Here is an 18,747-nt window from a genome sequence, read left to right as displayed (position 1 = left end):
AAGAGTGCAGCTAGGGTGGGATGAGTCTGGATATTACTTTCAGATGTCATACAGAAACTTGTTATCATTCCCAACCAATCTTGCAGATAATCTGGCAGTGCATCGGTTATGATCAAAGTCAGACTATGGCGAATTTTGCCTTTATATCCCAGTAACACTAGCTTCTCGCAGCACGGTTAGCGCAACACTGTAACAACGCCATCGACGGGGGTTTGAATCCCGCGTTGTCTGTCAGGAGTTTGTACATTCTCCCCGTGTCTACGTGGGTTTTCCCCAGGGGCTCCAGTTTCCTTCCACCCTACAAAACCAAGCAGGGGTGTAGGTTAATTGGGCAACACTGGTTTGTGGGCTGAAGGGGCTTGTTAACGTACTGTACGCCTAAAATTTAAAATCACTGAAATTTAAAATCACTGGAACCTCAAGTGATCCTAAAGTACCCCTGAATACTCGTGGACAAAGAGTATAGCATTGCCAGGTTGAGGAAATCCTTGCCTATCGAGGATTAAATTTGCAGTCATGAAGTTCAGTTACATCACATTTTTAGTATTTAGAGGTGATAAAAAAAGTTTTAAACATTGTCCATTACAGATCTCCCTCATCCAATACCAAATTCTTCAATGAATATTCAAAATCTTCTTGGTTTAGTTTCAGTGACAATAAATTTACTTTGCAATTCAGTATCCTCTTGGCTTTCACTGCCACAGCTGAATACGGCCCTTAAACCAGTAAAGAAAATGCCTGCAAAGTCTTTGATCACAAGGGTTACAACATGCATTTCCTTTAACACCAGGGAATAGGTGGCTTTTTGTTTTTAAACACTTAGAATAGCTTTACAAAAAATCTGAAACTGCAAATTTAAAATCCAAATGTTAATAATGGATCAAATGGCATTTGTCTGGTGGATCAAATCAACTTCAACTATGATTAATTTTTGACTCAGATTTTGGGGAAATTGCAGGGTTTTTTTTTAAATGTATTTCCAACATTTCCAAAGGGGTTTCTTAGAATTGCCCATCATGTACATGCCACCCTTCTGAATGCTATTTAAACAAGTCCCACTCCTCTGGTTTTTCCAAAAACCCTACAAAATACTTCCTTTTTCAAGTACTTCAAAAACAAGTGACAGATCATGCTTTCAGAATGCGCACTCCAGATCAAAACTCACTGTAGAGAAAACCACTATATCCTTTGCACCTGGATGACCCCTGCAGATTCACAAGTGAAACGTTGCTTTACTTGGAAGGTCTGTTTGGGGGCCCCGAATGGCGGTGAGAGAGGAGGTGTGGGTGCAAGTAGAGCATCTCCTGTGGTCGCAGGGGCAGGTCCCAAGGGGACGATTGGTGGGGAGGGAGGAGTGGACAAGGGAGTCACAGAGGGAGCCCAAACCCTGCAGAAGGTAGAAAGGGGAATAGGTATTTAGTGGTGGGATCTTATGCCTAAAAGAAATGGGCAGGTGGTAACGGGCAGGTGGTAACGGGCAGGTGGTAACGGGCAGGTGGTAACGGGCAGGTGGTAACGGGCAGGTGGTAACGGGCAGGTGGTAACGGGCAGGTGGTAACGGGCAGGTGGTAACGGGCAGGTGGTAACGGGCAGGTGGTAACGGGCAGGTGGTAACGGGCAGGTGGTAACGGGCAGGTGGTAACGGGCAGGTGGTAACGGGCAGGTGGTAACGGGCAGGTGGTAACGGGCAGGTGGTAACGGGCAGGTGGTAACGGGCAGGTGGTAACGGGCAGGTGGTAACGGGCAGGTGGTAACGGGCAGGTGGTAACGGGCAGGTGGTAACGGGCAGGTGGTAACGGGCAGGTGGTAACGGGCAGGTGGTAACGGGCAGGTGGTAACGGGCAGGTGGTAACGGGCAGGTGGTAACGGGCAGGTGGTAACGGGCAGGTGGTAACGGGCAGGTGGTAACGGGCAGGTGGTAACGGGCAGGTGGTAACGGGCAGGTGGTAACGGGCAGGTGGTAACGGGCAGGTGGTAACGGGCAGGTGGTAACGGGCAGGTGGTAACGGGCAGGTGGTAACGGGCAGGTGGTAACGGGCAGGTGGTAACGGGCAGGTGGTAACGGGCAGGTGGTAACGGGCAGGTGGTAACGGGCAGGTGGTAACGGGCAGGTGGTAACGGGCAGGTGGTAACGGGCAGGTGGTAATGGTGCCCACTGTTGAACCTGCCCAGCAGACACATTCAGTGCAGGTACAGTTTTAGTTTTGTGTAGTGTATACTGGGGCTTGTTCCTTTTCGGGTACTTTTGCTGAAATGGTAGGAAAAAGTTCCAGTGCCCTTCAAGTGATCGGAGAACTTCACATTGTGTTGGGTTGGCAGTTCAGGAGAGTCCCGCGGCAGTGGGAATGTCCTGAAGGGCAATTTGGCACAGTAGACGGCAGCAAAGAATCAGAGTGGAAAGTGCAGGTGAGAACTGTGAATGCAAAAGTGAGCACTCATTGCATTTCCCCTGGTTTGATTACAGCCTTTGCTATTTTTATCTCTTCCTGAATTCAAGGTAATGCTTGTTATTTTTCGTAGCCTATCTTTCTGGCTGTGACATGGATAACTGCCCCGTGTAATCTTTTGTTTCTGCCAACGCGCAACTCCCACTCTCTTGCATGCCTCATCTTCTCTCTGCCCCGCACTTCAGATAGCCACGCTATCTTCACAGAGGATGCATTGAAGTACACACTGTCCTCTTCCTGTAATACTGTATTTCGTGCACTCAAGTTTTTTGATCTCGAGTCTTGCATTGCATAGTGAAACCCCATTTACAATTTGGTATAAAGAACATTTCTATAGATCTTCGGCATCCTGTTTAAGGATATCCCAAAACTCTTGATGACCATGGGAAAAACTTTGTAAAAGTAGGAAACACAAGTGTTGGTTGTGAAGAAGCTTCCTTCAGCACAACTGCAATCTCCAGACACTTTGCAGGTTTATTAATATTGTGCATGTGTTATTCAGGAAAGAAATTTTGCCCATTCTTCAAAGTGGATTGAGAACTTTTGTATTCAAATGAAAAACCTTTGATGCATCCACAGTAACCTCATGATTAATTCTGTTCTACTGGAGTTGACCTAAATTCCCACAGCGACCTTGACTATACCTCTTCCCACCTTGTCCCCTGTAAGGATTCCATTCTCTCAATTCCTCCATCTCTATCACATCTGCATCTGCACCAGGGTGAGGACTTCCACGCCAGATCATCAGAGATGTCCCCCATCTTCAAACAACGTGGCTTTCCCTCTACCACCATCAACTCAGCGCTCACCTGCATATCCTCTATTACCTGCACATCTGTCCTGGCCCCCTCCATCCCCACGCACAACAAGGACAGGAGTCCTCTGGTCCTCACCTACCATCCTATCAGCCTCCATATCCTCCTCTGCCACTTCTGCCCGTTACCACCTGCCCATTTCTTTTAGGCACCTGCTCACATTTTCCCTCGCACTTTGATGAAGGGCTCAATCCAGAATCGTTGGTTATGTATCTTTACCTTTGCTATACAAAGGACACGGTTTGACCTACTGAGTTTCTCCAGCATGGTGTTTTTACTTCAATCACGGTATCTGCAGACTTTTGTGTTTCACTCTACACTCTACACAGAAACTGTACACAATTGCACACTCCAAAATTATGGAGAGTCTATGAGGAAACTAGACAATCTACAATTTTTTTTGCTTCTGAAATGAATCTTTCCCAATATAAGATTTTTCTTTTAAAACAAAACTTACAACAGTACAGGAAGTCCCCAGGTTACGAACATTCAATTTGTACTTTCAAACAAATTGTGCCCCCAATTCGTGCATGCACACAAGGTCACCTCATGAATGCCCTTTCTGGTATGCAAGACATCGATTGAATGAGTGTAAGAGTTAACATTTAATATTGATTTTTTTTTCTATCTAAACTGTCTTAAGAACGGTTTCTTTAATTTTTTTTAACAGTATGAAGACAAACATTTGACTAATTGATGCCAATAAGAAACTGTTCGGACTTATCTACAAATTCAACTTAAAGACAGATATAGGAACAGATTTCGCTTGTAACCTAGGGATACCCTGTACTAATCTTTGAGTAGATACAACTGGCCACTCATTGTTTCAGAAGTAATGCTGCAATGGAAAGGAAATGTTGCAACAACTGGGGTATTAAGCAACATAAATGAAATCATTCCATATTCACAATTTTCAAATCTGAAAGAATAGAGGTAGAAATAGAGATAAAAAATGCTTTGTAATCCTTTTTGCAACATTAAAAGTACACCATCAGCTTCTGTCATTGGCAGGGAACAAGCTATCAGGATTATTTAATTTAAAAAAAACCATCATAAATAATTAATTTTTCTTTGCATGATCATCTAGCTGGCTTAATTTCACTCCAGTGAAGCAGCCAGTCAGAAAATTAAATGTGCCTTTTTGCTAAGGTGCCATAGGTGATCCTGCTCTCTGGCATAAAGCCCCAGAAGCAGTAGAGGGGTGGGCTAGTAAATATGCAGATGATACAAATGTTGGAGGGGCTGTAGATCGTGTAGAAAGTTGTTGTAGGTTACCACAGAATATGCACAGGATACAGAGTTGGGTGGAAAAGTGGCAGATGGAGTTCAATCCGGATAAGTGTGAGGTGATGCAATTTTTGAAGGACAAACCAGAAGGCTGAGTACAGGGTTACTTAGGAGTGTGGTTGAACTGGGAGACCTTGGCAGTGATAAACTTTTAGGTGCCAAAGCTCATCAAAAAGGTGACAAGGAGGTTTGTTGAGACTAAGAATGGTGGGAGTGGACAGCGGGGGATCCTGCCTTCAAAGAATGGGTGGGGGGGGGTACAGTGTCTCTGCAGCCACAACATTCTGGAGCAAAGACCCCAAAGCACCCAGTGAGCTTGGCAACACTACATCCCTGGACCTTGGCATCCAATACATAGATCTCTCAAGGTCAGCGCACAGGTTAATAGATCAATTAATGAAGGCCTGCGGTAATCTGGGCTTCATTCAATGGGGAATTGAGTTCATGATTCTTAAGCTAATGCTGCAGTTCTATAAATCTCTGGTGAGACCACACAGAGTATTGTGTTCAGTTCTGGTCACCTCATTATAGGAAGGATGTGGAACCTATGGAGAGGATGGAGAAGAGATTTCCCCAAGATGCTGCCTGGATTGGAAAATGCATCTTATGAGGCCTAGTTAGCATGCTCTTTGGCGCATAGAAGGATGAAAGGTCTACAAGGTTCTGAGAGGCATAGATAAGGTGGACACTGTTATTTCCAGGATGGGAATGGGATAGTATGGGATACTATCTCGCTTCTCTCTTTCTCTTTGGCTTGGCTTCGCGGACGAAGATTTATGGAGGGGGTAAATGTCCACGTCAGCTGCAGGCTCGTTTGTGGCTGACAAGTCCGATGCGGGACCGAGTCCGATGCTATCACCTATGTATATATTTACATAGAGTAATAGTGATTGGCTGAGAGCCATAGCCACACCTACTGGCAGGTCATAAAGGGATGCTCCTAACCAGACCCACATCAGTCTGGATTGGTCGACCTCTATATACTGCACTCCAGTCTTTTGTTAATAAAAGCCTTGATTTGAGGCCCTGATGGCTCTTGTCCAACCCTACCTCCCCTTTCCTCATCTCGCCTCTGCTCTCCCTTGACCGGCTCCCATCCACATTGTTGTGTAGTGGTGCAAGCCCCAACATGTTGATCTGGTATCTTTAAGCCAGCACCAATTTCCTAGGGAGTAGCTAATACCAGATGCAGAGGATACCTATACAAAGTGAAGAGAGGAAAGTTTAGAGGCTGAAACATTAGGGGCGTTTAAAAGGACTCTTAGACATGAACATGGATGAAAGAAAAATAGAGGGTTTTATGAGGTCTGAAGGCTTTAGTGTTTTTTTTTGGCAAAACATTATGGGCCAAAGTGCCTGTGCTGTTCTGTAATGTTCTATGTTATCTGCTGTGTGGTTTTCCACTGTTACAAGTCATGCTGCAGGGCCCGAGAAGAAAATGTAGTTCACCAAAAAAGTTATCTTGTTAAAAGTTACACAATAATCTTTCAAATATTATTATTCAGCAACAAAATAATTTATCAACATTTGAACAAAATTTGTGCCGATTCACATCGACTCTGATGCAGAGAAATTGAAGCAAGGTATTTGTTCCCAGCAGATGCAACTCAGCAGTGCAAAGCACAAGTCATTCCTCAAGTTTATTGTACAAGTACAACCCAATGAAATCACGTTCTCCATTCCTCAGTGTAAAACACACAGACACTCAACCAGACATATCACACGTACAGATAAACAATACATATGCAGGACAAGAATTCATCTATACAAATAAATAAATATTGTTTCACGAATATGAGAGTATTGGATGGTTAGTGTGAGCAGTTCCTTTGGTCGTTCAGCATTCTCACTGCCCGTGGGAAGAAGTTGTTCCTCAGCCTAGTGGTGCTGGTTCCGATACTCCTGCATCTCTTCCCTAATGGGAGCAATTGAAAGATGCTGATTTCAGGGTGGAAAGAGTCCTCAATGATTTTGCGCGCCCTCTCCAGACAACAATCCTTATCCTCAAAGTTACCGCCATCTTTTGAGTTAACTAGACAATTTTACATTTTGTTAGCCATCCCTTCCTACTTATTAGCAATAGTGCTTTCACTATAGACAAGTATCAGGTTAAGGAGAGATACACAAATGTGCTGGAGAAACTCAGCAGGTCCATAGGAGAGGTAACTAATATTTTGGGCCTGAGCCTTTCCTTGGGTTCATCAAGCCCAGAATCTGCAGTCTTTCTCGCTTAACCTCTATCAGCTCAAAGGAAAGCAATGATAAAATTCAGACTTTGATCATTCATTTATGTACATCTGCTTCATTACTTACAGTGGGAGGGAACATAGAACAATACAGCCAAGTAGAGGCCCTTTAGCCCTCGATATTGTACTGACTCAAATATCCCTTCCTTAAAATATAAACCCTCTTTAACCCATAACCCATTATTTCTATTTCATCCACGTCCCTGTCTAACAGTCTCTTAAATGTCCCAAATGTTTCAGCTTCCACCACCATTCCAGGCAAGGCATTCCAGGCACCCACAACTCAAAGAAACTTACCCCTGATGTCTCCCCTAAACTTCCCTCCCTTAACTTTGTATGTGTCCTCTGGTGTTTGGTGATCCTGCCCTAGAAATCTGGTACTGGCTTAAAGATACCAGATCAACGTGTTGGGGCTTGCACCACTCCACAACAATGTGAATGGGAGCCGTTCAAGGGAGAGCAGAGGCGAGATGAGGAAAGAGGAGGTAGGGTTGGACAAGAGCCATCTGGGGATTGGTGAACCAGAGAGGATGGGGGTCAGGGAATTAAGGAGGAAGTTTTGAATATGTTCCATACAGAACACTCCAAATTGAACAACATTTGGTGCCAAGAATCAGATTCACTGTATGCCTAACCCTTGGCCCATGATGAGCTACCCAACCCCAGCTTGGGAAGGGCTCGGAAAAGGAAAATTGCTACAATTGATAACATTTCAGGATGAGCCGGGATACCCCCCCCCCACCCCACCCCACCGGAATACGCCCTGATCTGCGTAATCTGCTCACATTGCCAAGTGCAGCACAATGAAACACTAGCACGCAATTTGTGATGTGAAATACTACAACTGGTTCATCCCTTCCGTACAGGACCATACTCAGAACTACTTTGCTGGGTCAGCAAAGTTGCTTGTTTCTTGAAGGATGAATTGTTTCTGCTGTGGCAGAGAGCAGTGCTCATCTCCTCTGGATCCGTGTACACTCAAGCCCACTGCCATCGTGGGATGGTTGGCAGGACTGCATAGTTAGCGTAGGAGTTAACGCAACACTGTTACAGTGCCAGCGACTGGGGTTCAAATCCAACGGTGCTTGTACATTCACCCCGTGTCTGCATGGGTTTTCTCCAGGGCCCCCGGTTTCCTCCCATGGTTCAAAATGTACCAGGAGTTCACGAAAGGGCTTGTCACTGTGCTGTTTACAAAAAGGTGATACCAGTGCTGGATTCTACAGAGCCTGAATGTACCAGTATCCTCCAACATTTCCCTCTGCCAGCCCAACCAGCCAGATCTAGAGAAGCAAACCTTTATATTTAAATTTAGACAGAGCACTCTAACAGGCCCTTCTGGCCCACGAGCCCAATTACACCCAAATGACTTAAAATCCCAGTACATTTTGAACCTTTCTCCAAATTTAAATGAAGGCACTTGACCTGGAGATTACAAGGGTCAAAAGTCATTTAAAAAAAAAAAACAATTTTGATCAAGTCTCTATTAAAGACTTAAAATTTAACTCAACTTTCTCCAAATACATTATGAAATGCCACCCATTGTACCCTAGTTCATATTTTAGCCAAACAAAAAAAAGTCAGCCTGAATGCTAAAGGGCAAGGAAATACTGGATAAACATTTCTTCACTCTGCTTCCACGGTCTGGATTAATGTACAGCTCAGATCCAGAATTGGACTAGCCTCTCACACAAACTTAAATTAAACCTGGGAATGAAAGCATGGTTCACAACATCTCAAAACCTTTAGTTTTAACAAGCACAAAGCTTTATATTTTCATTTTTCATCTAAAACTGAATTTGCCTAATTTAGAATTCTCTGGGGATATCACAACAATTGCCATTGAAACAACAGAACACATTGTAAACATTGTTGGCCTTGGCTAATCAAGCAGGAACAACTAACAGATCAAATATAGCAAATGTTGCCTGTTTTCAATGTTAGTGGAAAAAGTAAAAACATCTTAAGGAAACACTGAACCTTCAAAATATTAAGGACAAATTGTTTTCTAAATGCATTAGATATAACCCACAGGATCATAAGAGCAGCAGAGGATCAATGGGGTCTTCCCCACTCCCCAAACTGTAATCTACTGGGATTGTTACTTGAAGAAGGTTTGCAAAATCATTGAGAACCCCTTCCACCCTGCACACAGCACCTTTCAGCTGCTCCTGTCGGGAAAGAGATGCAGGAGTATTAGAGCCAAAACCATCAGGCTGAGGAACAGCTTCTTCCCATGGGCAGTGAGAACGCTGAATGACCAAAGGAACTGCTCACATTAACCCTCTAAGACCATTATTTGTTAAACAATAGTTAATTTTATATATGTATATTTGTCCTGCGTGTGTCTAGCTTGTTGGTATGCGTGCGTGTAATGCCTGGTTGTGTGTCTGCCTGAGTTGCATCGAGGACCAGAGAACACTATTTCGTCACCTTGTAATTGTGCAATCAGATGGTAAATAAACTTCAATTTGAAGGAATAGGAAATCCATGAAACTTCAGACAGTGGATCAACTTTGGTCATTAGTGTTCAATGCATTAACAGAGCTTAGCAGTAGGGAGAGGAGAAGGACAGAAAAGAAAAGAGTCCAGGGCAGGTAAGAAAACTTTTTAAAAAGTCTCTTACCAGGGTCTGCGGGGAGGAGTCGGCGTCGGAGGCGGCCATTGGTCGAGCCAGCGTACAGGAGAGTGTGACGGGAAGGTAAGGTCTTTTTAAAGACTCTTACTGGAGACAGAGCTTAGCAGTAGGGAGAGGAGAGGAGAGGAGAGGAGAAGGACAGAAAAGAAAAGAGTCCGGGGCAGGTAAGAAAACTTTTTAAAAAGTCTCTTACCAGGGTCTGCGGGGAGGAGTCGGCGTCGGAGGCGGCCATTGGTCGAGCCAGCGTACAGGAGAGTGTGAAGGGGTTAATTGGTAAAAGGCCAATAAATAAGAGGGACAGCGAGCGGCCCAGCGAGTGAGTGGCCCAGTGAAGGAGTGGGACTTCCAGGCTTTGGCTCATCAGGCTTCGGCGAAAGCAGGCGGAGAGAAAGCTAAGATAGTCTTCATTACTACTTCATTGGGGTAAGGGATGAGTGTTAAGGCTGTGTGTTGTCGGGAGTGCCGGATGTGGGAGGTCCTGGAGTCTTCCAGACTCTCGGATGTCCATATCTGCACTAGGTGTGTCGAGCTGCAGATTGTCAGGGACCGTGTTAGGGAACTAGAGCTGCAGCTCGATGACCTCAGGCTGGTTAGGGAAACAGAGGTAGTCATAGACAGGAGTTACAGCCAGGTGGTCACGCCAGGGCCATGGGAGGATGAAAGGTGGGTAACTGTTAGGAGAGGGACAAAAGAACGTAAGGTGCCAGAGACGAGCCCTGTGAATGTAACCCTCAGCAATAAGTACGCCTCTTTGAGCACTGTTGAGGGGGACATCAAGGTTGGGGGGAGTGACAGTGGCTGTGCCTCCGGCACGAGGTCGGCCCCTGTAGCTCAGAAAGGGAGGGAAAGGAAGAGGAGGGCAATTGTGGTAGGAGACTCCATAGTTAAGAGGACGGATAGGGGATTCTGCGGACGCAGCAAGGAGAACCGGATGGTGGTTTGCCTCCCTGGTGCCAGGGTCCGAGATGTTGCTGCTCGTGTCCCAGATATCCTAAAGTGGGAGGGACAGGAGCCAGAGGTCATGGTACATGTAGGTACCAATGACATAGGGAGAATTAGAGAAGAGGTCCTAAAAAGTGAGTACAGGCAGTTAGGTAGGGAGTTAAAAAGAAGGACCGCAAAGGGGGTAATCTCTGGATTACTCCCTGTGCCACGTGACAGTGTGAATAGAAATAGAATGAGGTGGAGGATTAACACGTGGCTGAAGGGGTGGAGTAAGGGGCAGGGTTTTAAGTTTCTGGATAACTGGGACCTTTTTTGGGGGAGATGTGACCTGTACAGTAAGGACGGGTTACACTTAAATCCCAGGGGGACCAGAATCCTGGCAGAGGTATTTGCTAGGGCTACTCAGGATCCTTTAAACTAGAATGGTTGGGGGGAGGGAACAAAATAGTACAGAGCAGTAAGGAGAAGGTTAGAATGCAAACAATGAAAGTTTGTAGTAAGTATTTGAATATGGATGGGCAGGTGATAGAGAAGGGAAATGCTCTGGAAGAAGATGAAGGGCAATTGGCAGGAAAGGTAAATAATGTTGTTCTTAAAGATGAGGGAAAACAGGGATTAAAAAATGGGAAATCCCTGAAATTCATATATTTTAATGCTAGGAGTATTGTAAAAAAGGTGGATGAGCTGAAGGTGTGGATTGATACTTGGAAGTATGATGTGGTAGCGATTAGTGAGACATGGTTGCAGGAGGGATGTGATTGGCAACTGAATATCCCTGGGTTTCGTTGTTTTAGGTGTGATAGAGTCGGAGGGGCAAGAGGAGGTGGGGTTGCATTGCTTGTCAGGGAAAATATTACAGCGGTGCCTAGGAAGGATAGATTAGAGGGCACATCCACGGAGGCTATTTGGGTGGAACTGAGGAGTAGGAAAGGAGAGGTTACACTTGTAGGGGTGTATTATAGACCACCCAGAGGGGACCGAGATCTAGAGGAGCAAATCTGTAGGGAGATAGTAGATATTTGTGATAAGCACAGGGTTGTAATTATGGGAGACTTTAATTTTCCACATATAGATTGGGAAACACATTCTGTGAAAGGAATGGATGGGTTAGAGTTTGTGAAATGTGTGCAAGATAGTTTTTTACAACAATATGTAGAGGTGCCGACCAGAGAAGGAGCAGTGTTAGATCTACTGTTGGCAAATGGGATGGGTCAAGTGACGGAGGTTAGTATTGGCGAGCACTTCGGGTCCAGTGATCATAATGCCATCAGCTTCAATGTCATTATGGAAAGAGAGAAATCAGGGCCAAGGATTGAGGTTTTTGATTGGGGAAAAGCTAGATTTGAGGAGATGCGAAAGGACTTGCAGGGTGTGCATTGGGACAATTTGTTTTATGGGCAGGATGTAGTAGAGAGATGGAAGTCTTTTAAAGATCAGATTTTGAGAGTGCAAAAGCTTTATGTTCCTGTTAGGTTAAAAGGAGGGGCAAAAGGTTTGAGAGAGCCGTGGTTTTCAAGGAATATTGGAAACTTGGTTCGAAGAAAAAGGGAGGCGTACATTAGATATAAGAAGCATGGAGTTAAGGAGATGTTTGAAAGATACATTGAATGTAAGAGGAATCTTAAGAGAGGAATTAGGAAAGCTAAAAGAAGGTACGAGAAAACTATGGCAAGCAGGGTGAAAACTAATCCAAAAGAGTTCTACAAATATGTTAATGGTAAGAGGAAAGCTAGAGACAAAATTGGTCCCTTAGAAAATCAGAGTGGAAAACTGTGTGTGGAACCTAGAGAAATGGGGGAGATATTGAACAGTTTCTTTTCTTCGGTATTCACTAAGGAAAAGGATATTGGGAGATGTGGGATAAAAAAAGCAAATTGGGTAAATATGGGGAATATAGAGATTACAAAAGGTGTAGTTTTAAGGCTTTTGAAGAATATAAAGGTGGATAAGTCTCCGGGACCAGACGGGATCTTCCCCAGGACATTGAGAGAAGTGAAGGAGGAAATAGCAGAGGCTCTGGTGGTAATTTTCCAAATGTCATTAGATATGGGGATAGTGCCGGAGGATTGGCGCATTGCGCATGTGGTTCCGTTATTTAAAAAGGGTTCAAGGAGGAAGCCTGGCAACTATCGGCCTGTAAGTTTGTCGTCTGTGGTAGGTAAATTAATGAGAAAATTCTTAGAGATAGTACTTATAAACATCTGGATAGACAGGGTCTGATCAGGAGCACTCAACATGGATTTGTGGGAGGAAGGTCATGTTTGACCAATCTGATTGAATTTTTTGAAGAGGTGACTAGGAATGTGGATGAGGGTAGCGCAGTGGATGTTGTCTATATGGACTTCAGTAAGGCCTTCGATAAGGTACCACATGGAAGGTTAGTTAGGAAGGTGCAGTCTTTAGGTATAAATTTTGAGATAGTCAAATGGATTGAACATTGGCTGAAAGGGAGAGGCCAGAGAGTGGTAGTGGATAATTGTCTGTCAGGTTGGAGGCCGGTGACCAGTGGTGTGCCTCAAGGATCTGTATTGGGCCCATTGTTGTTCGTTATATACATTAATGATCTAGATGATGGGGTGGTGAATTGGATTAGTAAATATGCAGACGATACTAAGATAGGTGGAATAGTGGATAATGAAGAAGGTTTTCAAGGATTGCAGAGGGATTTGGGCTGCTTAGAAAAGTGGGCTGAAAAATGGCAGATGGAATTTAATGCTGATAAGTGTGAGGTGCTTCATTTTGGTAAGAAGAATCAGAATAGGACATATGTGGTAAATGGGAGAGCATTGAGAAATACAGAAGAGCAGAAAGATTTAGGAGTGACGGTACATCGTTCCCTGAAGGTAGAAACTCACGTGAATAGGGTGGTGAAGAAGGCTTTTAGTATGCTGGCCTTTATCAATCATTGCATGGAATATAGGAGTTGGGAGGTGATGTTGAGATTGTATAAGACGTTGGTGCGGCCTAATTTGGAGTTCTGTGTGCAGTTCTGGTCGCCTAATTATAGGAAGGATATAAACAGAGTGGAGAGAGTGCAGAGAAGGTTTACCAGAATGTTGCCTGGGTTTAAGCATCTGGAGTATGGGGAGAGATTGGACAGATTGGGTCTTTATTCTTTGGAGCGTAGAAGGTTGAGAGGGGATTTGATAGAAGTATTTAAGATTATGAAAGGGATAGACAGAATGGATGTGGATAGACTATTTCCGTTAAGAGGAGGAAAGTTTAAAACAAGAGGACATGAGTTAAGAATTAAGGGGCAGAGGTTTAGAGGTAACATGAGGGGGAACTTCTTTACTCAGAGAGTGGTAGCTGTGTGGAATGATCTTCCGGGAGAAATAGTGGCGGCGGAGTCAATTGTATTATTTAAGAAAAGGTTGGACAGGTATATGGATGAGAAGAAGATGGAGGGTTATGGGCATTGTGCAGGGAGGTGGGATTAGAAAGGGGTGTTTGGTTCGGTGCGGACTAGAAGGGCCTAATGGCCTGTTTCCGTGCTGTAATTGTTATGTTATGTTATTTTGATGGTTCCAACTTATGATGGCCCAACCTTCCTCATTCTACACAAGTGTGCAGTTTTGGTCACCTAACTGCAGGAAATAAATCAATAAGATGGAAAGAGGGCAGAAAAGATTTACTAGGGTGTAGCCCAGACTTCAGGAACTGAGTTACATGGAAATGTCAAATAGGTTAGGACTTTATTTCCTGGAGCGAAGAAGAATGAGGGGACATTTGATCGAGGTATTTAAAATTATGAGGGGGATAGACAGTAAATATAGATAGGCTTTTTCCACTGAGGGTAGGTGAGATACAAACTAGAGGACATGGGTTAAGGGTGAAAGGGGAAAAGTTTAGGATGAAAACACAAGGGGGAACTTCACACTGGAAGAGTGGAACCAACTGCCAGTTGCAGTGATGAATATGGGCTCATTTTTAACATTTAAGAACTTAGACTGGTACATAGATGGAAGATATATGGAGGATTATGGACTGGGTGCAGGTCAGTAGGACTAGACAGAAAAATGGTTTGGCATAGACTCGAAAGGCTGGAAGGGGCCTGTTTCTGTGCTGTAGTATTCAATTGTTCTAGGATTTGAGGTCATCCAAAATTTTGCTGCTTGTGTTCCATTCACTCAACGTCCTTCAGATGAACTTCTGACGATAGTGGTACATTCTCTGAGAAATGGGAATTGATTTTAAAAGTCTGAGTACAAGCACAAGAGTTTGTCATGTGCAAACGCTCTGCAGACAGATGCACCAAAATACTTACCTGCTGCAGCCAAACAGGTACACATGATATAGCAACCACAATATGCCATGAAATAGAAGATAATAAATACAGAAGATAGATAAATATTCACCGTTGCAGTTTGTGTGAAGCAAGTTATGTTTCATTAGTGCGGGAAGATCTTTTGGTGGTTCCCAAGTAGCTTATGGTCAACTCTGATCTGGTAGTATCCTGCAGCCCTGCAAGATCTCTTCCCAATGGTGCTTCAGAATATTATGACCTTTGAGAATGTTCAATTCAACTTCACCAAAGTGGCACAGGCATTTGAAGTTAGGAGAACTAACTACAGGTCCTGCACCCAGAAGGTTTAAAGATTCAATCTATTGTCATGTAATAAAAAGTGTTATGTTACATGAAATTGCTTTTGCCTGCTTTAAGGCAGACAGATTCGCCATTGGCAGGAACTGCCTCTTACAGTCAGAAAGAGAGTTTCTCTCCCCCCCACCCCCCCACCCCCAGTCATCAAGTATCTGAGGATTCAGCCCAGCACTTTCACAATCTCCACAGCCACACGGAGTCCAGTCCAAACCATTGGCAACCCGAACTTTGGATCCAAACCTCCGATATGATGGAGGGCAATCTTGAAGTTCATCAATGAGAAGGAGAGTGGGAAACCCTTTGCTGCTGACATAAGAAAGGCCCGTTTCTGAAGTTGCATAAACTAGTCAGCAAGGTGGATTATCCAATTCACAGGCAGAAGTTTGAAAACTGAAATCCAAGCGTAAGAGGAGTTACACATTACTAAACTAAGCTAGCAAATCCATTCATTGACTTAGTAATTGTATTTGACCAACTATGTCAGACAAGGGCAGCATGGTTAACACAACATTGTTATAGCGCCAGTGACTCGGCTTCTGATCCAGTATTGTCTGCAGGAGTTTGTACATTCTCCCCGTGTCTGCATGGGTTTTCTTTAGGTGCTCTGGTTTCCTCCCACCATTCAGGATGTAGTTGGGCAGCATGGGCTCATGGGTCAGAAGGACCTGTTACTATCCAGCAGGTCAAAAATTGTACATTAAAAAAAAATACAATTAAAGTCCAAGATTCAGCAAAAATTTTTTACAGTTCACTCATACTCTGCAAGCATACCCCTCTTAATATTCCAATTCAAATGGTAAATTTTTATGAATCAAAAATCACTACTCCTCTTGCCTTAGAATTAAAAGAAAAAACATGACCAACCCAATCTCTTTTCAATTTCAGATGTTCTTTCTCAGTCAAATGTGTTTCTTGTAGCAATATCAATTTTCATTTTTTTTTTTAAATTTAAGCCAATATTCTCTCTCTTAATTGGATTATTTAACCATTGCACATTAAAAGTTGCAAAATTCAATTTAGACATCTTTTTTTAAACTATTAATATATTTACACACTATAAAATAATGCTCCCCTCTATAATTCTTCCAAAAAAGAAAAACCTCTTCAAAAAAATAAACAAAAAAAAACCACCCAAAGGTAGTAATACCCTAAAAATCTGGGTGTGGTGAACCTACTAGCGGCAGATGACTATCAAAGTTTTCAGTGTTATCCACCCCCCACCCCCCCAGCCAGATACATATTTATTATTTAATTAAACACAATAAATTATAGTCCATAAATGCAGCCCAATGATTTCTCAAAAAATTGAGATCGAAAATTTCCATAGAAAATCTTCAAAATTGCAGGATAACGAAAAGCAAATTTGTAGCCTTTTGCCACAAAACATCTTTAGCCATATTGAATTCTCGTCATCTTCTAACAACCTCTCGACACAAATCAGCATTAAAAAAAAAACACTATTATGTTGAACCATTAATGAAGGTCGATTCTGCCTTGTGTTCTGCACTGGCATACATAAAACCATTTCTCGATCTTGATATTTTAAACAACGAAACAAGACTGCTCTCAGTGTTTGTCCTGGAAGTGGTCGTCTTCTCAGAGCTCTGTGAGCCCTCCAATTCCAAACCTTCAGGGAAAAGCTCTTTACCCAGCACCTCTGGGATCCAGTGCTTAAAAATTTTTTATAGGGTCAGCACCTTCAATGTCCTCTGGGAGACCAACTATTTTCACATTATTCCTTAGTCTTCGATTTTCCAACGAATCAATCTTCTTCATTAAATCTCTTTTCTGAATCCCCCAATCTACAAAAGAACCTTCCACTTTTTCTCTATTATGTTCTACATGAGTTTCACACTCAGAGAAAGCAGTTTCAATTTTCTTAAAATTATCTTGCACAGTATCAACTGATTTTATATATTTATTAATATCACTTAACTACAGTCATTTCCTGTTTCACAGTTGACATTTCATCACACAAAGTATTCATTTTTATTTTCATCTCCATAAATCCTTGATTCATTTGAGTTGATATTTGTTTTGACATATTATGCATTTGATGCATTTGACAAGTAATCCCTTCCAAAACAGTAAACACTGAATCCAGTCCAGATTCCACTTCCACTTTTTGAGATCCACCTTCTTTAACTGCAAGCTCCTCCTCCTGGACGAATTCCAATAAGGCAAGTCCCTCTTCCTCAGTCATCATAGGTCCCTTGGCTGAACGGCTGCGGGGTGGGACACTGGGGTTCGGGCTCCCCACAGCCCAGACTTTCTCCAGCAACTCTCGAACCTGCGATGCCCCACGCATGCTAGGCAAAGTCGTCGGACGCGCAGAAGCGTCCTCTGATGCTACACTGCGCGCTACTGGGCTGCCCAGCAAGGTCGGAGGTCCCCTTATTGGCCGTGCCACCCGCGCGCATGGCTTCATGTGAACGCGGGTCGGCAACGGCCGAGCTCACCGATGTGCCGGCGCCATCTTGCGGATGCAGGATCAGCGCCAGAGCCAGACTCGAATGGGCTGGAGTACTGAGGCTTGGAGACTCCCAGTGACGACTCCGTGGATTCAGCTATGTGGGTAGGCCTCAATTCTTCTACACTTTTATATGGTAGTTTTTTCTGAAGCTGAGGTTTAAATTTTTTCACATTGGATGCCATCATAAAGCACTGTTATTTAAATATTTTTAACCACTTTTATACTATTGAAAAACTGTGTATTTAATGATCCAGCTGGGGAGAGGTGGAATACACGTCTTTAACCATATAACTGTTTCTTCTACGCCATCTTGCCACTCCCACCCCCAGGCTTTGATACTTGAAAGGTAATTGGTCACCGCTCAAGAAGGTTCTTGTCGGTTTTCAGAGAAAGATTTGTTGCTCGTTGGACACCCACAACTGATTCCTTCTGATCAGCTACTTCAGTGACTAGCTGAAGAAACTTCCCCCATCACAGTTTTCCAGATGATGACCTCCTCTTTCAGGTCACCAGAGTTCTCCTTCTGTTTCCCTTATTTCAAGTGAAACATTATACAGCCAACAATTTCCTCTTGTATGGATCACAAGGGCTGAACTAAGAACTCACAACCCATCTTCAAAATAGGGTTTTACCACAAGCTTGCCAGCTTGGTCATGTTCCAGTCCCAGCTGCTGAACTGTAGAACTGAATTCTTTCTCTCTCACAGAGAAAGCTGCATGATCCTCTTAGAACAGCAAACACAGGAAAAAAATCTTCTGAGTTTGTTTATCTGTTGCTTTCCAAAACAATAATCCACTACTCCACAGCATGTCCAATTAACACCTCCTTGTGAGTCTTCATAGGCATTCTTCAGAGTTTTTGCAAAGGCACCCGGAGCCTGGACCGTCTGGCTTGAGGAGAGCTCTGGCATTTTAAATGAGATTTGTGTTGTGAAGTGTTTGTTTGTGACCTACACTTTAAAAAAACCCACAATTTATCTCCTTTAAAACATATCTATATATAATACAAAATATAACAACCTGTCACAGTGTGCTTAAAAACTCAAAGAACAGAATGCAGCAGTGTATTTATGAATGATTTATCTTGTGCTGAATGCCACTGTGGAAGGATGGAAATAACTTGTTCTACCTGGGTGCTGTATAAACCAAGCCACTCGTTTTGGTCAACTAATTACGCAAAAATCACATTCAGTTGTACAAAGTCCCTACAAATAGCAGGTTTGACTGAGCTAGTTAAACCACACACCATGAAAATGCTCCTCTGAATATATGGGAAATTTCCACTGGAAAAAGG

General features: G+C 43.4%; 1 protein-coding gene and 1 long non-coding RNA gene across 5 annotated transcripts in view; one reads left to right on the top strand and one right to left on the bottom strand.

Annotated features, from left to right (window-relative positions):
• LOC138741290 (sestrin-1-like) overlaps window positions 1-18,747 on the bottom strand; it is a 96,863-nt gene that overhangs the window by 52,991 nt on the left and 25,125 nt on the right. The window lies entirely within an intron of this gene.
• The window catches only part of LOC138741291 (uncharacterized), a 181,403-nt gene continuing 179,693 nt past the window's right edge, over window positions 17,038-18,747 (top strand). Inside the window, exon 1 of the long non-coding RNA XR_011343435.1 lies at window positions 17,038-17,556. This is a non-coding gene — a long non-coding RNA (uncharacterized lncRNA). The remainder of the gene's footprint in view (window positions 17,557-18,747) is intronic.

The sequence above is a fragment of the Narcine bancroftii genome, chromosome 8, assembly GCF_036971445.1.
Source record: "Narcine bancroftii isolate sNarBan1 chromosome 8, sNarBan1.hap1, whole genome shotgun sequence".
Taxonomy (NCBI): Eukaryota; Metazoa; Chordata; class Chondrichthyes; order Torpediniformes; family Narcinidae; genus Narcine; species Narcine bancroftii.
This window is presented reverse-complemented; position numbering and strand designations above follow the sequence as displayed.